The sequence below is a fragment of the Trichosurus vulpecula genome, chromosome 3 (genome assembly GCF_011100635.1).
Source record: "Trichosurus vulpecula isolate mTriVul1 chromosome 3, mTriVul1.pri, whole genome shotgun sequence".
Taxonomy (NCBI): Eukaryota; Metazoa; Chordata; class Mammalia; order Diprotodontia; family Phalangeridae; genus Trichosurus; species Trichosurus vulpecula.
Window position 1 is genome coordinate 98,413,865 of NC_050575.1, and position 17,350 is coordinate 98,431,214.

Below are 17,350 nucleotides of genomic sequence, written 5' to 3' on the forward strand. Positions count from 1 at the left end.
TGGTGTCTTATCTTAATGGTTTGTTTAGTTTGTTGATGATGATCACAAAAAAGTGTCCATCTGCTTTAATTCCAAATTATACCACCTTGTGAATCTTTAACCCCCTTTAAATTTACAAGTGGCACTTTTCATGTGAGAGTTTGAATCAAAATTGTTCTTCAACTTAATTCTCACACTGCTTTGAGATCTATGATTTTAAAAAAAATTGTATGAGATATGCCTGCTTCATTTTAGTAATGTAGATAATGTTCCTGAAAGTATTGAGAGAAAACTAAAATGCAGAACTTTATTCCATGGCATGAAATGTCTTTTTGTTTTTGAGAATGTGACAGATGAATTGTCCAAGGCATGAATTAAGAGAAGATAGAAAAGTCAGTCAGAAAATCTTGATTGTTTCCTATAATTTTACATACTTATTTTTAGAGACTAGAGAGAAGTAGCAGCAGTAATGAAGACCCATGTATAAACTAAAAACAATTTGCTCATTCCTTGGGTTCTTGTTAATAAGCAACACATATCCTCATTTGTTTTTATCATTAGCCTGTAAGTTATTTGAATGACTAGTGTTTTTTGATACTGAGAGATGTCAGTCTTGCATATTGTCTTAACCATTAAATCAATTCCTTCAGGTATTGCCAACAAGATCCTTGTGTTTATTATTTATAGCTAGCTGTTTTGTTGTCCTTCTTCCCTCAGCCCTCTTTTTTGCCCTCTTTCTTTATTTCAAAAGTATTTAGTGCCAGACAAGCTAAATTGATTTCAGACTGTGCTCCACATCCTCCCACATCCCTCTTAGCCATCCACCAGAGTGGCCTACTGCCCAGCTACTATTTCCCTCCCACACCAGGAACAGAAACCCTCCATACCCAGACTTCCACAGGCCAAGTGCTTCCCTGAATGTTCATGTACTTAGCTGAGTTGTCCAGTTGGTGAGTGAGTGAATGAAAACTCCCTTGCCCATCATATCTAGCTAGACTCATGTTTATGTTTCACATCACATCCAACCATCCCTCAGGAAACCAGGACCTACCAGTCTTGCCATTTGCCTTTCTGTCATGATTCCTCCCTAACTTTTCTCTTACTGCTTCTTATGCTTGTTTTAGAAATAGTAATTGAATCAATGCTACTATAAAGGGTGGCAGTTGACTACCCTATGGTTCTACTCACAATCTCTGTATTTCCTGTCTTTAAACTCCCTTCCCTATACCCCAGTTCTCTGTCTGTGCATAGTATCCCCCATTAGTATATAAACTTGAAGGTAAGGGCTCTTTTGTATTTGTATCCCCAGCAACTGGCCTATACTTAGCACATAATGGACAATTACTTGTGCTTAATTCAGAAATACATTTAGTAATTCCCTTTTAGGGATTAACTACTATGTGCTAGTACCTAGTGCTTTTGATAGGCACTACGTAGGCTATACAAGAAGAATAACATCCATGTCCTCTGCTTATATTCTAGGTGCTGGAGAGGCAAAAGTAACACATGAAATTAATGGAGAAAAATTAGTGCTTAACTGGGTGCTACTGTACATAGATTCCTAAAGTGGGCAGTACTGCCCCCTGGGGGGGGGCACTAGGACAATTGGGATGGGAGGTAGTAGTAGCCTTGGGTGCAGTTGGGGGGGGGTGTTGAATAAAAATAAGGGGGCAGTGGAAGAATAAGGAAAGAAGAGAAGAAAATTTTGAAAAACTTCATATATGTTTCATCTGTTGTGTAACAGAGTTAAAGTCATAGTGATTACATTATTTTCCAAATAAACACACAAAATGCAAGTTATAACTGATCAGTGGTCAAGTTTGGCAACAGGTCTTAACAAGTAAGTGTTGTCAGGCAAATGTGTTGTGCATTGTCAGGAAGTCTAGCATGCATCATCAGGAATATGTGCTTGTAATGACTTGTTTACAATATGATACTATATGGTTATATGACACAATATTGTATCATCAAAATTTCAATGCAGGAAAAACCCACAAATTTACCATGAATTATTAAATTTAAGATGCAACATTTTTAAAAATGTTTTTATATTTTTTTAAATGATGAAAATTTCAAAAAAGAAACTGCTAAAGGGTTAAAGAAAGATTTCCAGGAGGACACTGAGTAATTTTTTTTCTTGAAAAGGGGGCAGTAAGCTATATAAATTTGGGAGCCTCTGCATAAGACAATGGGGAAGCGAGGACTTCTTGTGAATTGGATAAGTACAGAATCCTAAAACTTGAGCTGTACCTTAGAGCAGTCGTGTTAGGATAACTTCAGGTTGCATATTTTATTTCATTTTTATTTTGTTAAATATTTCTCAGTTGCATTTTAATCTGGTGTGGGCCACACTTGAGTTTTGTGGGCTGGGGATTTGACTCGTCTGCATTGAAATTATCAGAGAAGGCTTCATTGAGGAGGTAGAACTTGAGCTGGACCCCTAAAGGTGACCATGTTTGATATTGAGTCACAGAATCTGAGTCAGAAGAAAACAATCTACAGTATCCCCAATAGGAGGGTCATCCCTCTGCCCTTTACTTAAAGGCATCCAGTGATTGAGGTAATAATTGAAAATGCTTTGGTGAACACCTTGGAAATAGCTGTTTGAAATGCGAATTCCCAAACCATATTAAATATCACTTCAACTTTAGTGAATCAAGTAAGTTTACAAAATAGAGGAACCTAAGAAAGGAGAAACAACTTTGTATTCCTGAAGTTGCATTGGATAGTGAATTCATAGATCATCACATTGGTTTTCCACTGACATTTACACCTTAACATGAAAGATTTTAGAGGAGACGAGAAGAGGATCTGTGCTGACTTGTCACAAAGTGGATCCTCATGTTATCTTATTGAGAATTACATTGACTTATTGCAGATAGATTACATAGAAAATGGTACTTGGAAGCCTTTGAGATCACCTCAAGGATTTAATCCAGAATCAGAGAAGCCTCAGTCACCTCAAAACATGTTACCCAACCTGGAAAGCTCCATAGGTGCTACCTTGAGGTTATCAAAATGCTACTGTGACGCTTCCAGAAAACAATAGGGCCCAAAAAAATCACACATTTATTTTGTATTCCATCAGCGTATGAAGTGGAAACAACTGTTACCTCACTCGTAGAGCTGGTTGATTGCTTTGTAGTTTGAAAAAAATTAACATTAAAATAATTCACTGTTTTACATTTAAAAATTCATATACATTTCTTACATAAGAATTTTCACATATAGCCCTCTTCCATTAACACTGATTTAAAAGCTAGATTCTCTTCCTTACTAATGTCCTTTGGTTGAGCAAAGGACATCTTTCCTGACAGTCTCAGTGACATCATTGACAGGAAGGCAACTCATTCCGTGGTTTTGCATGTTGCCTTAGCTTAGCAGAATAAATTATTTTTAATGTCTTCTTGTGGGGAAGGGAAAGGGGAAACTACAGGGTAATGTGTTTTGTTCTGGCTCTTAGAGAGTTGAAAGTAATGTATATTTGCCTCAAATAAAAGGTTTCTTCTCTTAGATTGTACAAACTTCCCCATTTGGAAGAAATTGTGGCAAAATTTTAGCAAAAATTAAAATTTCTTTGCAGTTCTTTCTGTATCTTAGTCCTATAGAATCTATAGATATTTTCATCATTTATTTTTTAAAAAAGAAGAAAACGAAATACATACTTTAGAGAAATATACAATAAAATACATGTAGTCCACAATAATGTAATGTCTAATTCTGTATGCTGGTGTCCCAATACATTAGTGCCTCTTAGTATCCTTTTGTCTCATTTAAGAGAATAAATCAACTTCCTTACCAAGTTCCCCAGATAGAGAACCTGCTATAGATGCTTTGTTTTGTTTTTGAAGGAGGGGGAAATGACATTACACAAAGGGGTTCTTAGCTTTTTATAAGCTACCAAAAATGAAAGGATTGCAAAATATATGAAAAGATAATTACTTTTTCTCTGCTAATTAGTAATTACCTTTGTCCCATTTTCTTAAAATGAGTATGTTAAGAAAATGGATACTAGAATGATACGCTTATTGTTCATTTCATTTTATTCTTTTTTATTTTTTAGAGATAACTTGTCTTTTTACATCACCTTCATTTAAAAATATATCTTTTCCTTCCTCTATCTAGCAAGTCATTCCTTGAAATAAGTTAAAAAGAGAGGAGAAAGAAAACAGTGCAGCAAAACCAAAACCCCAGCCTTCTCTGCCACTATGTGCGATATTCCATCCCCATAGTTCCCTACATCCTTGTTTCTGACTTTCAAAAAAAAATTTCTTCATTTCTTAAACGAACAGAATCTGATATTTATTCATAACATTACTATGCTATGATAATGTGCCAAAGCTCTAGAACCAAACGGTAAGTAAAGTTTTAGGTATGTTCTGCCTGAAGCTCCAGGTGGTATCACGTCACTTGAACCTTACTTAGTGGTGTGGCAGATGCATAGCTGGCAAGTTATAGTTTAAAAAAAAAAAAGCTTGAGAATCAGAAAACCTTGGTTCAAGTCCCAGTTCTGTTATTTACTTGTAAAATCTCAACTCTTTGGGCTTCATTTACTTCACCTGCAAAATAATGTCTTTGGACTATCTGTAACATTCCTTTCAGCTTCAATATTTTCTGTTTCTCTGATTCTCACATTTGTAGGTGACATGAAGCTGAAGGTTGCTTACTTGTTCAATAACAGAATCTTAGTAGTAATCATGAATGATAGACTGTCCCTAAGAACATGAAATTTTATAAGAAGAATGGGAAGGAGAGAGAGCGAGCATTTACTACATTCTTATTTATATGCCAAGCACTACTCTAAGCATGGTAGATACCAAAAAAAAAAAAAAAAGGTTAAACAGTCCTCGCCCTCAAAGACCTTATGTCCTAATGGAGGGAAACAATATATAAAGGCTGGCATGGGGGGTGGTGCAACATGGCAGGGAGGGCTTCAGGAAACACATGAAGTGGATTGGTTTGAATGTCCAAGGAGAGCTGTGGAGGCCTAAAACTTAGTAAGGTAAAGCCAGAGCTGACCCAAGAGAGTTCTGAGGACAATTTTCTTGTGGGAAGGAACTGGAGGAGATAGCCCAAGTGGAAAGGATGCAGCTAGAGAGGTTTAGGAGTGTCACGGAGGCCTGGATAAAGATAAAACCCAAAACTTCAGTTCAAATTGTTTTCGTTATATCTGATAGATGCAGAGTGTTAGGGATTTTTTTTTTACATATGGAATAAGTCAGCCTTAATACTCTGTCTAAGCCTGTAAGGAAAAATGTCAGATTAAAAGTAGCCAATACAGCCTTCCCTTTTTAATATTTCCCTCAAGTCTTAAAAAGCAGGGGGCAGGGGAGAGGTGAATCTTTGCGCATACAGGAAGTAGTACTTCATTTATTATTATTGGTTAAACTCCCAAAGATATTTGGGATCTATTTATTGATGAGGCTTCAGAGGCAACTATGAGAACACAGTTAGTGTCCTTGCAAATTCATGTAACATACTGTCCGATCCTGAGCCTCATATTATAGGGATGTTATTAGCAAGGTATGGACAGCTAGGTGGTGTAGTGGATAGAGTACCAGGTCTAGAATCAGGAAGACTCAAGTTCAAATTTGCCGACAAACACTTCCTAGCTTTGTGACCCTGGGCAAGTCATTTAACTGTTTGTCTCAGTTTCCTCATGTATAAAATGAGCTGGAGAAGGAAATGGCAAACCACTCCAGTATCTTTGCCAAGAAAACCCCAAATGGGGTCACAAAGAGTCAGACACGATTGAACAACAACAAAAATCAGCAAAGTATATTGCTGCCATTGCCAAAAATGTTTTTGGAATTCGTGTATGGAAATTTCTGCCAGAAGGAGAATCATTTTTATTTATAGTCACATTTCTTCTTCAACCCAACCCAAAAGGGTCCATGTTGCTCACCCAACATATTCATCACACTTGGCTAAAAAATGCATTTTGACTATTTTTTTTAAATGAAGATTTTTCCACCACTGAGGGATATTGAAGGAATTTGTGGCCAGACTTTCCAGGTAGTTAAAAATAGCTAGCAATTATATAACTCTTTACAATTTACAAAATGCTTCACATGTTATCTCATTTGACACAGTAATCATATGAGATAGGTACTGTTGTTATCCCCACTTTACAGATTAGGAAATTGAGGCTCAGGGACATTAATTAACTTACTGTGGTTAGTAAATGTCTAAGAAAGCACTCAAACTTGAATCTTCATGATTCCAAGTCCAACACACTATCCGCTGTGCCCCCAGGGGGTGTTAAAATTGGTTTAAGTAATAGCAGCATTATTAAATTAATTCCCCCAAGAATATTCTCTTAAAAGGGACAGCACTCATTTGAAATAATAAGTACTGAGATGGTTATTAAATAATCAGTGTAGTAACTTCACATCTATTGTCTCAAATCAGGGAGTTGCCAGAAATCCCCATTCCCTTTGTAGTTAATGACCCCTCCTGGTAGCTTTGCTAGAAACATGAGAAGCCTGCTAAAAAAACTCCCAGAATTGAGAATTTATTTATTGCTCAGTCTCTATTTGTTTGTCAGTACATTGGATTAATTTTGTCATAGCATGCAAGTAGTTAGGTTGCAAGCATCAATCCCTAAGGTGTTTAAATGAGTATTAATTGCAGTGGCAAAATCATTAGGAATTTTTTCAGTCTGGTCCCAGAAGCACTCTGAACTGTTTTCATCTAAGCAGACAGTGGAATTTCATTTGCCAGCAAGACTCACATTGGAGTTTACTGTTTAGGATTAATAATGTTAGTATTCCCACCTACACAGAGGGAAAGAAAACAGAAGTCAGGAAAAACAATACTCGTATCATTTCAGGACATTCAAAATTTGTAAGTCTAGCAGAACAAGAAATTCATTATTTAAATAATTCAGTATCAGAAAAAAAAAAGCCATAAACTCCAGTGGGGAGTTGGAAGACCAGGACCACATAGATTTATATATGAATTCTATCAAACATTTAAGGAAATATTAATTCCAGTATTACGTAAACTGCGAACACTGGAAAGAAGAGAGCTTTTCAAACCTTTTCTGTGATACAGATACTCTCTTTATACCTACAGACCTCAACCATATATCAGGCATGTAGAGTTGGTTTACTCTAAGGAAAACTGTAGACATATAGGCCATGTCAATAATAAAAATCGTGTTATCAATTTTTTGATGAAGGAGCTTTTAAACAAAATCCAACATCCATTTCTGTTTTTTAAAAATTAGAAAATTTAGGAATAAATGACCTGTCCTTAATCTGGGTAGGTAGAACCTATCAAAAACCAAGAGCCAACATTATATGCAGTAGATAATAAACTAGAGGCTTTTTTAGTAAGATCAAGGATAAAGCAAAAATAACATAATGGTTTATATAGAGAACTCAAAAAAATTAACAAGAGATTAATAGAAACAACTTCAGCAAGGTTATAGGGTATTTTTTAAAAACCACATAAATCATCATCGGTTCTTTCTATTACCAGCAAAACATAGCAGGAATAGTTAAAAGTGAAATTCCATTCAAAATAACTGCAGAATGGACTATTTGGGAACCTATCTACCAAGAAACACATAGAAATTACTTGAAAAAAAATTATAAAATTCTCCATATAGAAACAGATCTCGGTAATTAGAGAAACATTAATGTCACATGAATAAGCCATGCCAATAAAAGAAACCTAAGTATCTAAAGTAATTTACTTATTCAGTGCCTTATTGATCAAATTTGTTGTTGTTTTAGTCATTTTTCAGTCATATCCAAGTCTTCATGACCCTGTTTGGGGTTTTCTTGGCAAGGATAGAAGAATGGTTTGCCATTTCTCTCTTCAGCTCATTTTACAATTGAGGAAACTGAGACCAGCAGAGTTAAGTGACTTGCTCATTGTCACACAGCTAGTTAAATGAGGCTGGATTTGAACTCAGGAAGATGAGTCTTCTGGACTGCAGGCCTGGTACTCTATCCACTGGGCCACCTAAGCAGCTGTCAATCAAATTGCCAAGGCATTACTTTGTAGAGTTAGAAAAAAGTGACAGAATTCATCTGGAGGAACAAAAGATCAAGGATCTCAAAGGAAATACCATAAGAAAAGTGTGAAGGAAAGGAGCATAATAGTACCAGATCCCAAACAATTCCACAAGGCAGTAACAGTCAAAGCTATTTGGTATTGATTTTAAAAATAAATCAGATTATATAACGTATAGAAAAATAAATTTTATTTTTAGTTTAGTGCCATATAGTTTAAACCCTAAGATGCCAACTCCCAGGGTAATGTCTCAATTTTCAACAAATCTGCTGGAAAAATTAGAAAGTAGTCTGGCAGAAATTAGGTCCAGGGGTGGGGAACCTTCAGCCTCAAGGCCACCTGTGGTTTTCTAGGTCATCACTCTAACCCTAAATGCGCCTCTGATTCTAACCCTAAATGTTCTGTAAAATGTGGCCACACCCAAGGACCTTAGAAGGCCACATGTGGCCTCGAGGCCGCAGGTTCTCCAACCCCCGGATAGATCATCATTCACACCACATACCAAGATAAGCTCCAAACTGGTACATTACTTAGTTGTAAAGGATCACATCTTTAAAAAGCAAGGAAGTACCATTCATAGCTATGAATAGAAGGGGATATCATGACCAAACAAGGAATAGAGAATCACAAAACATAAAATGGGCAATTTTAAAAATTAAAAAGGTTTTGCTCGAATAAAACCACATTTAAAATTAGGAAGGAAAACAGCTAACTGGGGGGAAATCTTTATGAAACTTTTTTTGATAAAGGTCTTTTCATCCTTGTTTTTGTGCATTTATAAGGATGTTTTTTTGTCTTCATACATGGTCAGTTTTTGTAAAGGTGCTAAGTACAATTAAGAAATATGTGTATTTCATTCTGCTGTCATTCATTCAAATAAGATGATAGTTATAATACATTTACACAGTACCTAGGATGTAGTAAATGCTTGAGAAATGTTTGTTCAATAACTGTGCAAGGTCTATGATATGTAACTTTTCTAAAATTCTGTTGAAGTTTCTAAATTCTGGTTTTTGTTGTTGTCAGAGCAGCCTAAGTATGAAAGGGCTAGATTGAGATCCCCTACTATCATAGTTCTGCTGTCAATTTCTCCCTATAATTTAGGTTTTTCTTTGATTATTTAGATGCTGTGCTATTGGTGAATATGTTAAGTATTGATACTAATTTTCTATGGTACCTTTTAGCATATAATTTCTCAATATAATTTCCCTGTCTGGCTCTTTTAATTGAGTTTATTTTTGCTGATTTCTAATTGCTTCTACTGGCCCTTTTTTTTTAGTTCAGCTGAAGATTTTACTTTAGCCACTTAATTTAACTGTGTGAACTTTTTAATGTGTAAAGTGTATTTTTTTATAAATAATATATTATTGGATTCTGCTTTCTAATCTGTTCTGCTACCCTTTTGTTTTATGAGTGAGTTTACCCCACTCAGTCAATTCTTCTTCTTGTTCATCATGTTTTTCCCTCCATCCTATTCTTTTCCCTTCTTTTTATGCTCTTTGCTCCCTGACCCCTCCTTACAAAGGGAGAGGTAAGAGAAGAGATGCAATCTGTTTTTGCTTCCCAGCTCTTTACCTGCCCAGAGTTTAAACACATAAATACATTTCTTTCTTTCCTTTTAAACACCTCTTCATAATCCACCCTTAGGGGCTAGAGTTTGTTTTGCTTTTGATTAATTCCTTCCTAAATATGCCTTCCTTCTTATTTCCCCTTCCCCCTCCATAATCACTCCTATTTGCCTGCTGAGTTTTATGTATTTCTCTACCCAACTTTGTGTGGGTATTCTACTTTCCTTTGATCAGTTCAGATGTAAGTCAGGTTTAATTGTCACCTGTTCCCACATCTTCCTCCTTGTTTGTATAGTTATGTACTTGTATACCTCAGTTATCTGTATACCTCAGTCCTCCCCTTCTTCTTAGTGTATTCCTTTTTCCCTCCCTTTTCTTCTTTTAAGGTCATCAAAACAGTACAGTGATTCTTAGGCACTTAAGTATGTAATTCTTTCAATAATCCTTATTCCATTAGGATTCTGAAGGGACATTTGTTTTATTTCCTCATACTAGAATACAAACACTTATCTTTGTTTTGTTCCTTCCAGTTGCTCACTTAAATTTACCTTTTTATGTTTCTCTTGACTTCCTTGTATTTAAAAGTTTCTACTCAGTTCCAATCTTTTCCTAAGGAATAATTGGAAGTCCTTGATTTCATTAAAGTTCTGTTTTCCCTCCTGTAAGATTATATTCAGTTTTACTGGGTAAGTTATTATTGGTTATAAGTCTATATGTCTTTTGCCTTTTGGAATGCTGTGTTCCAAGGTCTCTACTCCCTTTAAAGTGGTAACTGCTAAATCATATGTGATCATGATTTTCCCTCTTTGTTACTTGAATTCTTTATTTCTGGCTTATTGAAGTCTCCGACCTAAGTGCTCTGGATTTCGTCGGTGATATATCTGGGAAGTTTTCATTTGGGGATTTATTTCCTGAAGTGATTGGTAGATTCTTACTGTTTTCACTTTGGCCTCTGGTTTAATAAATGTGTCCATTTTCTTTTATGATTTCTTGAAATATGATGTCCAACCTCTTTTCTTGGTCATGACTTTCAGATAGTCCAATGATTCTTAAATTATTTTCCTTGATCTGTTTTGTAGATTATTTGTTTTTTTATATGACCTACCTTACATTTTCCTCCTTTTTTCAGTCGTTTGACTTTGTTTTAATATTTCTTATTGGCTCATGGAGTCATTAAGTTTTCTTAGACCCATTTTAATTTTCAGGGACACTGTTTCTTGGGTGAGTTTTTATACTTTCTGTTTTAAGCCCTTAATTGTCCTTTTTAGAGCTTTCATTTGCAAACAGATGATGATAATGATGATGTTGATGGTGATGATGAAATATAACCTTTACAGAGCAGCAAAGAACATTTGAGGGAAACACAATGTAGGAAACTTAGCATGACATCTAACTAGATTAGTCTGAGATCATTTATAGATGAAACCTGAAGGAGGACACCAGACAGACTTAAAATAGATATGCCAAAGAATTGGGAACTGAAGCAGAAGCCCATCAATTGGGGAATGGTTAAACAAATTATATTATATGAAGGTGATATAATACTATTGTGCTGTAAGAAATGGTGAGGGGACTGGTTTCAGAAAAATGTAAAAAGGCTTATATGAACTGATGCAGATTAAAGTGAGCAGAACCAGGAAAATAATTTATATAGTAACAGCAGTAGTGTAAAGATAATCACCTTTGACTTAATAACTCTGATTGATCCAATCAGTGGCCAACCACAGTTCCAAAGGACTCATGATGAAACATTCCATCCCCTTCTCAACAAAGAGCAGATGGACTCAGAGTGCAGGTTAATGCATATTTTCCTCTTTTTCTTTCTTTTTTTGGGGGGGGGGTAGAGTTAATGTGGAAATTTGTTTTCTATAACTATACATATTTGTAATGAGTTTTGTTTTTCTTGCCAAATATAAAATTGAATTTAAAAAAGAAATAGCTATGCTAGCATTTCTCTATTTCTTATTGGTAACAGTAATGGAGCCATCATACTTGGACTCAGACTTTCAGTGGTATGTATACCATCTGCTAACTGTCTATGGCAGTGAAGAAGATGAACCCAGGAAAAGTAGCTGGACCTGAACAAATTACAGAAGACTGTTCTGGAGGAAATACTTTAAAAGTTACTTTGAGATCAATTTTCAAGATGTTTTAAAGGGGAGAGAATATTCCCACAGAATGGAAAAACTGTTTTTACCTATTCCTTCTCTTTCCCATCACTACAGCCACCACCAAAAAAAAATAGAGAAAACTTTTAAAAGGAGTATTTTGATTAACTGGCTAAAAGGTACGAAAAATATAACATCTCATTTTGTCTATTGTTTGTGGATTTTAAAAGATTTTTCGACCTAGGACAAAATGTGGCTTCAAAGACTCCTTAAAAAGAACCACAAATATGTTCAAATAATACCAAAGTCTGTGACAGGTGTGATTAGGGAGACAACCTGCAGAGAAATAACACTAAACAAGTCATAAAACAGGAAGACATATGCTCAACTAAGGGGTTTGCCAGTATCTCAGAAGCTCTCATGCAGAGTCCAAACAGAAGGATTCTGTATTTACAATGACATTTTTCCACATGCTCCTATTTGCAGATGATTTTAAAATTGATATGATTGCTACTGTAATCAAAGAATCACAAAATTCCATGGGACCTAGTTGGAAGATCACCTAGACCAAGAATTACCTGAACAGTATTTATTTCTAGACCATTCCTAAGAAGTGATCATCTGCCCTCTGCTTGAAGACCTCCAATGATGAGCTTACCATCTCATTCAATTAGAATTTTTTTCTTATATTGAGTAGGAATCTCCCTCTACAACATTTACCTAGTATTTTTTTTCTGAATAATATGTATTCCCAGTTCTTTCAACCAGTCATCATCAGGCATCGTTTGAGTCTTCTCGGTGTCATCTTTGTCCTTTTCTGACCCCTCTCCAGCTTGCTTATATTCTTCCTAAAATGTGTTACCTATAACTGAACACCTTTTTCTATGAGTCTCACCAAGGCTGAACGCAGAATACAAAATACCTTCCTCAACCCATCCTTGATGGATGGTTTTATGGCCCCTATTTAAACATGTCTTTTTTAGGGAGTTCATTATATAGCATCCCATTCTACTTTTGGATAGCTCTAAAAAAATTCATTGGCTCATAGATTTAGAGCTAGATGGAACTCTAGTTTATATTTAGCCAAAATCTGGCAACCTTTTACTTCTTCTGCTACTCCCCATTATTGTTCCTAATTATGCCCTCTGAAGCTAAACAGAATGACCTCTTGCTCTTGCGTATGATAGTCTTTAAATATTTAAAAATATTACCTTTGCCCTATGCCTCAAAGGGTTTTTAGCAGTGGTTAAACATCACTTTAAAGAAGAATTAGAAACAAAAAAATTATTGGCCATGTTTGCTCTGTTGAGCCAATGAACTTTTTATTTTGGTGAGTGCCAATAAAACATCCTTACTAAGGAGCAATCCAATATGATCCTATTTAACCTTATTTATTACCAAAATTATCAAAGAAGTTTTAATTTCAGAACTGTCATATTTTACTGTTAGAATTGAAAAAATTACTTTGTAGCTACTCAAATATGGTGGATCATGGTGGTTTTAATAATGCACATAGAGTTTGACTTTGTAATGTTTCTAAGTATTTCATTCCCTGAGGTAACATGTTCAAATTTTCTGCTCTAAAATAGAGCTCAGAGCCATAAAAGGTAACAACTATTTCCAGTCTTCACTAAAATCATATTTTCCTTATGTGGCTGTTAGTGTAGCCCCTCACAAGGCCCAATTACCATATATTTCCCCCTTTTCCTCAGAACTAAGAAATAACCTATATAGGTATTATTTTCTAAGGTGAATCACTGTGAAACAGACCGTTTTACTTTCTTTTACCAGTGTAGTTAATAGTACTGAAAAGTCTTATAATTGTAATCTGTGGAAGTCCAGATGCACTCTGTTGTACCCACATGATCCCTGATTCTTTTCCTCTTTCTTGAAGTTACAGACTGAACCATACAGAGTTAAAATTCTCTCATTCCTAAAGGGGCAGTATCCTACTAGAACATTATAAAATGATGAGTTAAATGGATTTTAAAATAATATTTTTGTGAGTGGTCATAAAGGAAAAGTTGTCTTGGAGTTAATTACTTCATTTTTTGAATCTGCATTCCCAGTCCCAGTGCTTGTTGATTGATTTAGTAGAGAGGTAAGACAAAAAAAAAATACTTGCTCTGAAGGAATGTTTATTCTGTTGACTGGAAGAGACAATGTTTACATCTGTGTGTGTATATGTATTCGTATATACTATGTACATACAATATACATAAAAACAGACACAAGGTAACCTTGGATGACTCCATGCAAAAAGATAGTCACCCCTTGCAGTGAGACTTGAAGGACGGGAGGAATTCTAAGACATGGAAGAGAAGAGAGAACATTTTGGGGCATAAGGGTCAGCCAGTACAAAGACATGGAAAAGGAGATGGAGTGTTGTGAGAAACAATAAGTTCCAGATCAGTATGGCTAGATCATAGAATGTGGGAAGGGAAGTAATGCATAAGACTGAAGGGTTAGAAACAGGACAGATAAAAGTTTGTTTAATCCTAGAAGTAATAAAGAAACATTGGAGTCATGTTGAGTGGGAGGATGATATTGTCAGTTTTAGGAAAATCACTTTGGCAGTTGTATAGAGAATAACGTTGAGTGGGGAAAGACTTTTGAGGCAAAGAGACCAATCAAAAGTGTATTGGAATAGCCCAGGTAAGAGATTATGAGGGCCTGAACTCAAGTAGTGGGGCTGTGTTAAAGTGTAGAGAAGGGGATGATTGTGAAATTTTGTGTCAATAGAAACAATATGGTTTGGCAATTGATTGGATTTGTGAGGTAAGTGAAAATGAGGTATCAAAGATGAAACCAAGATTGTGAATCTGGGTGACTAGAGGGTTGTGGTACCCTTGACAGAAATAGGAAAGTTCAGAAGAGAGTTGGGTTTGAGGAAGGGGGGACAGGGTTTAAAGATAGTTTGAGATGCCTGCAGGTCATCCAGTTAAAAATATCTAATAGGAAGCTAGTGGTTCAGAACTAAGGTTCAGAAGAGACACTTAGGGGTAAGTACATCAGGTAGCTAAGACCCCCTTCTATGCCTTCAGTTCACCACCTGCTACTCATATCCCAGTGGATATCTAGGAGCCCAGCGAGAGAAGATCCCAGAAAACCCTGTCCCTTTCCCACTCCAGTTCCCTCTGTCCAGTTTCCGTCAGGTTCTGTACATCCCCTCCTGGCTGGATGATGACCTCTTCCCCTTATCCTATCCTTAGAAAAGATAACCAAGAGATTGTGCTTCATTCCAGCCTTCTGGAGTGCTACCCAATTCCCAGCAGTTTTGTGTTGGGGATACTGGCCCCTTACATTGCTTAGATAAGGAAGGAATCATTAATTGCAGTCCTTGCAGTAAAGATGATAGACCACTAGACCTTATTTGCCCTGATGTTGTGCTCTCAGGACCTCAGGTATTGCCATCCACCCAGTCTGACAGTGAACCCCAAAAACCATTAGTCCTTTCCATCTTCCATGACACTACCGCATACATATTGCCATTTCCACTTGGAATGTGAGCTGCTTGAAAGCAGAGACTGTCGTACTTTTCTATTTGTACCTCCATTATTTAGCACAGCAGTTAGCACATAGTAAACCCCAAATAAATGATTCTTTATTCATATTCATATTCATCTGGGAGTCATCTGTGTAAAGACGATAAATGATTCAGTGGAAACTAGTAAGGTCATCAAATGAGAGATTATAGAAAAGAAAAGAGAACTCCACACAGAGCCTTGGGGTGCACCCATAGTTAGTGGGTGTGACATGGATGATGATAATCCACTTAGGGAAACTTTGACCGATCAGATATATGGGAGGAAAACTAAAAGCAGTGTCATGAAAACCCAGTGGGGAGAGGTTAGTCACCAGTGTCAAATGCTGCAGAGAAGTCAAGTAGGATAAAGATTGAGAAAAAGATTATTAGATTTGGCAATTAAGAGCTTCTTAATAACTGTGGAGAAATTTGTTATGATGAGGTCAGAAGCTAGATCACAAAGGATTTAGACAGCACAACAGGTAATAAATTAACTTGTTCAAATTTTATTCTTTAAAAGTTGGAGGAAAGTTGCATTTTGGACCTGATTCTAACCAATAAGGAAAAACTAGTTACCCAGAGTATAATTCATCTGAGTCCAGTGGAGAAGTGGCCACACCATCTTAGAATTAAGGACAGATGAGGGAAAAAATATGTATAGCATAATGTTGACTAATGCCTTGGGTTAAAAAATAATAAATCAGGCCTGTAGGTTCACTGACATAGGTAACTTCCAGTAAGGAAACTTCCCTATACCAGCTCATTTGACTCCTGCTCTACAGTCTTAGAGAGTTGCTTAGAGACACTGAGGGTTATATTACTTGCCCAGGATTTAAATGGACAGTATCTTTCAGAGACAGGACCAGAATCTAGGTCTTCCTGGCTATAAAGCTGACTCTCTATCCTAAAAGAGATAGAGATGCCTTTTATTTTAAATTAAATGTTTATTAAAATCTCAATGTTGAACCTCAATATAACCAACTAAACTTGCTTAGTAACTATTGACATAGATTGATTAATTGCAGCATTAAAAGTGTCCTAATTTTTCAGTCACTCTAAATCCTCATCAGATGTCTTTGTATTTTTTTTCCTCATTCACTCTCTCACCTATATGGTTGTGGTTAGTGTGTATGCCAGTCTTCTGGTTCTCCTTTGTATTTTACAGGCTTTTTCAGTTCTAGTTGCATTTTAATACTTTGCTACATTGAGGTATCATACCTCAATTTATTTAACCATTCTGTTATTGTACTTTTAAGTTGTTTCCAGTTTGAGTTACATGTATTTTTGCTATAAAAATTTCTGAAAAGATACCAAAATCAGAAAGATAACAAACACTTTTGAGGTGTGTTTCCCAAGATTAATTATGGGGTTAATCAGTATAATTTTTTTATAATTTTTGCTATGTACTACAGAATTACTCTTGAAAAAGATTCTACAAGTTTACGTTTCTACCAATAATGAATAAATACCTGTTCTTCCATAATCCTACCAGCTTTGAGTTTCCCTGCTTTTGATTATTTTTGCTTATTTGTTGGGATATAGTATTATCTCAGAATTGTTTTAGTTTTCATCTCTCTGATGAAGTTTAGTGGTTTTTTTAACTTTTGGTTTTATTGATGTATTTTGGGATTAAGTACAAGTTATATACATTAACAGATTATTCCTGCTTCATAAGAGGTTTCTTGTAATAAATCAAGATAGATAGTAAAACAAATCTTATAGTGACCTCTCTAAAAGTTCATGCCACATTCCACATCTATAGCACCCCCACCTCTCTTTTTTAATAAACAGAAATCTGTTTTTCTCCTTCCCCCCCCCACTGAAAAAGAAAGAAGAAAAAAAATTCATTTAACAAATAGGCATTCTCAAGCAAAATGCATTTTCCCAGTGAGTATACACAAATGTGTGTGTGTGTGTGTGTGTATGCGCTTTAGATCCTTCACTTAATGGCATGTTTCATCATCAGTCCTCTGAAATTATCAATGGTTTTCATATTGATCATAATTCTTATAGCTTTCAAAGTTGTTTTTAACAATTTTATTGTCATTATATAAATTGTTCTCCTGCTTCTACTCATTTCACTTTTTATTGGTTTATAAAAGTCCTTAAAGTTATTAATTTTCATAATATTGATGTTATTATAT

At 35.6% G+C, this 17,350-nt stretch overlaps 1 protein-coding gene across 3 annotated transcripts in view; it reads left to right on the forward strand.

Moving 5' to 3' along the window:
- RNF130 (ring finger protein 130) overlaps positions 1 to 17,350 on the forward strand; it is a 124,593-nt gene that overhangs the window by 35,192 nt on the left and 72,051 nt on the right. The gene's annotated exons all lie outside the window — the stretch shown is intronic.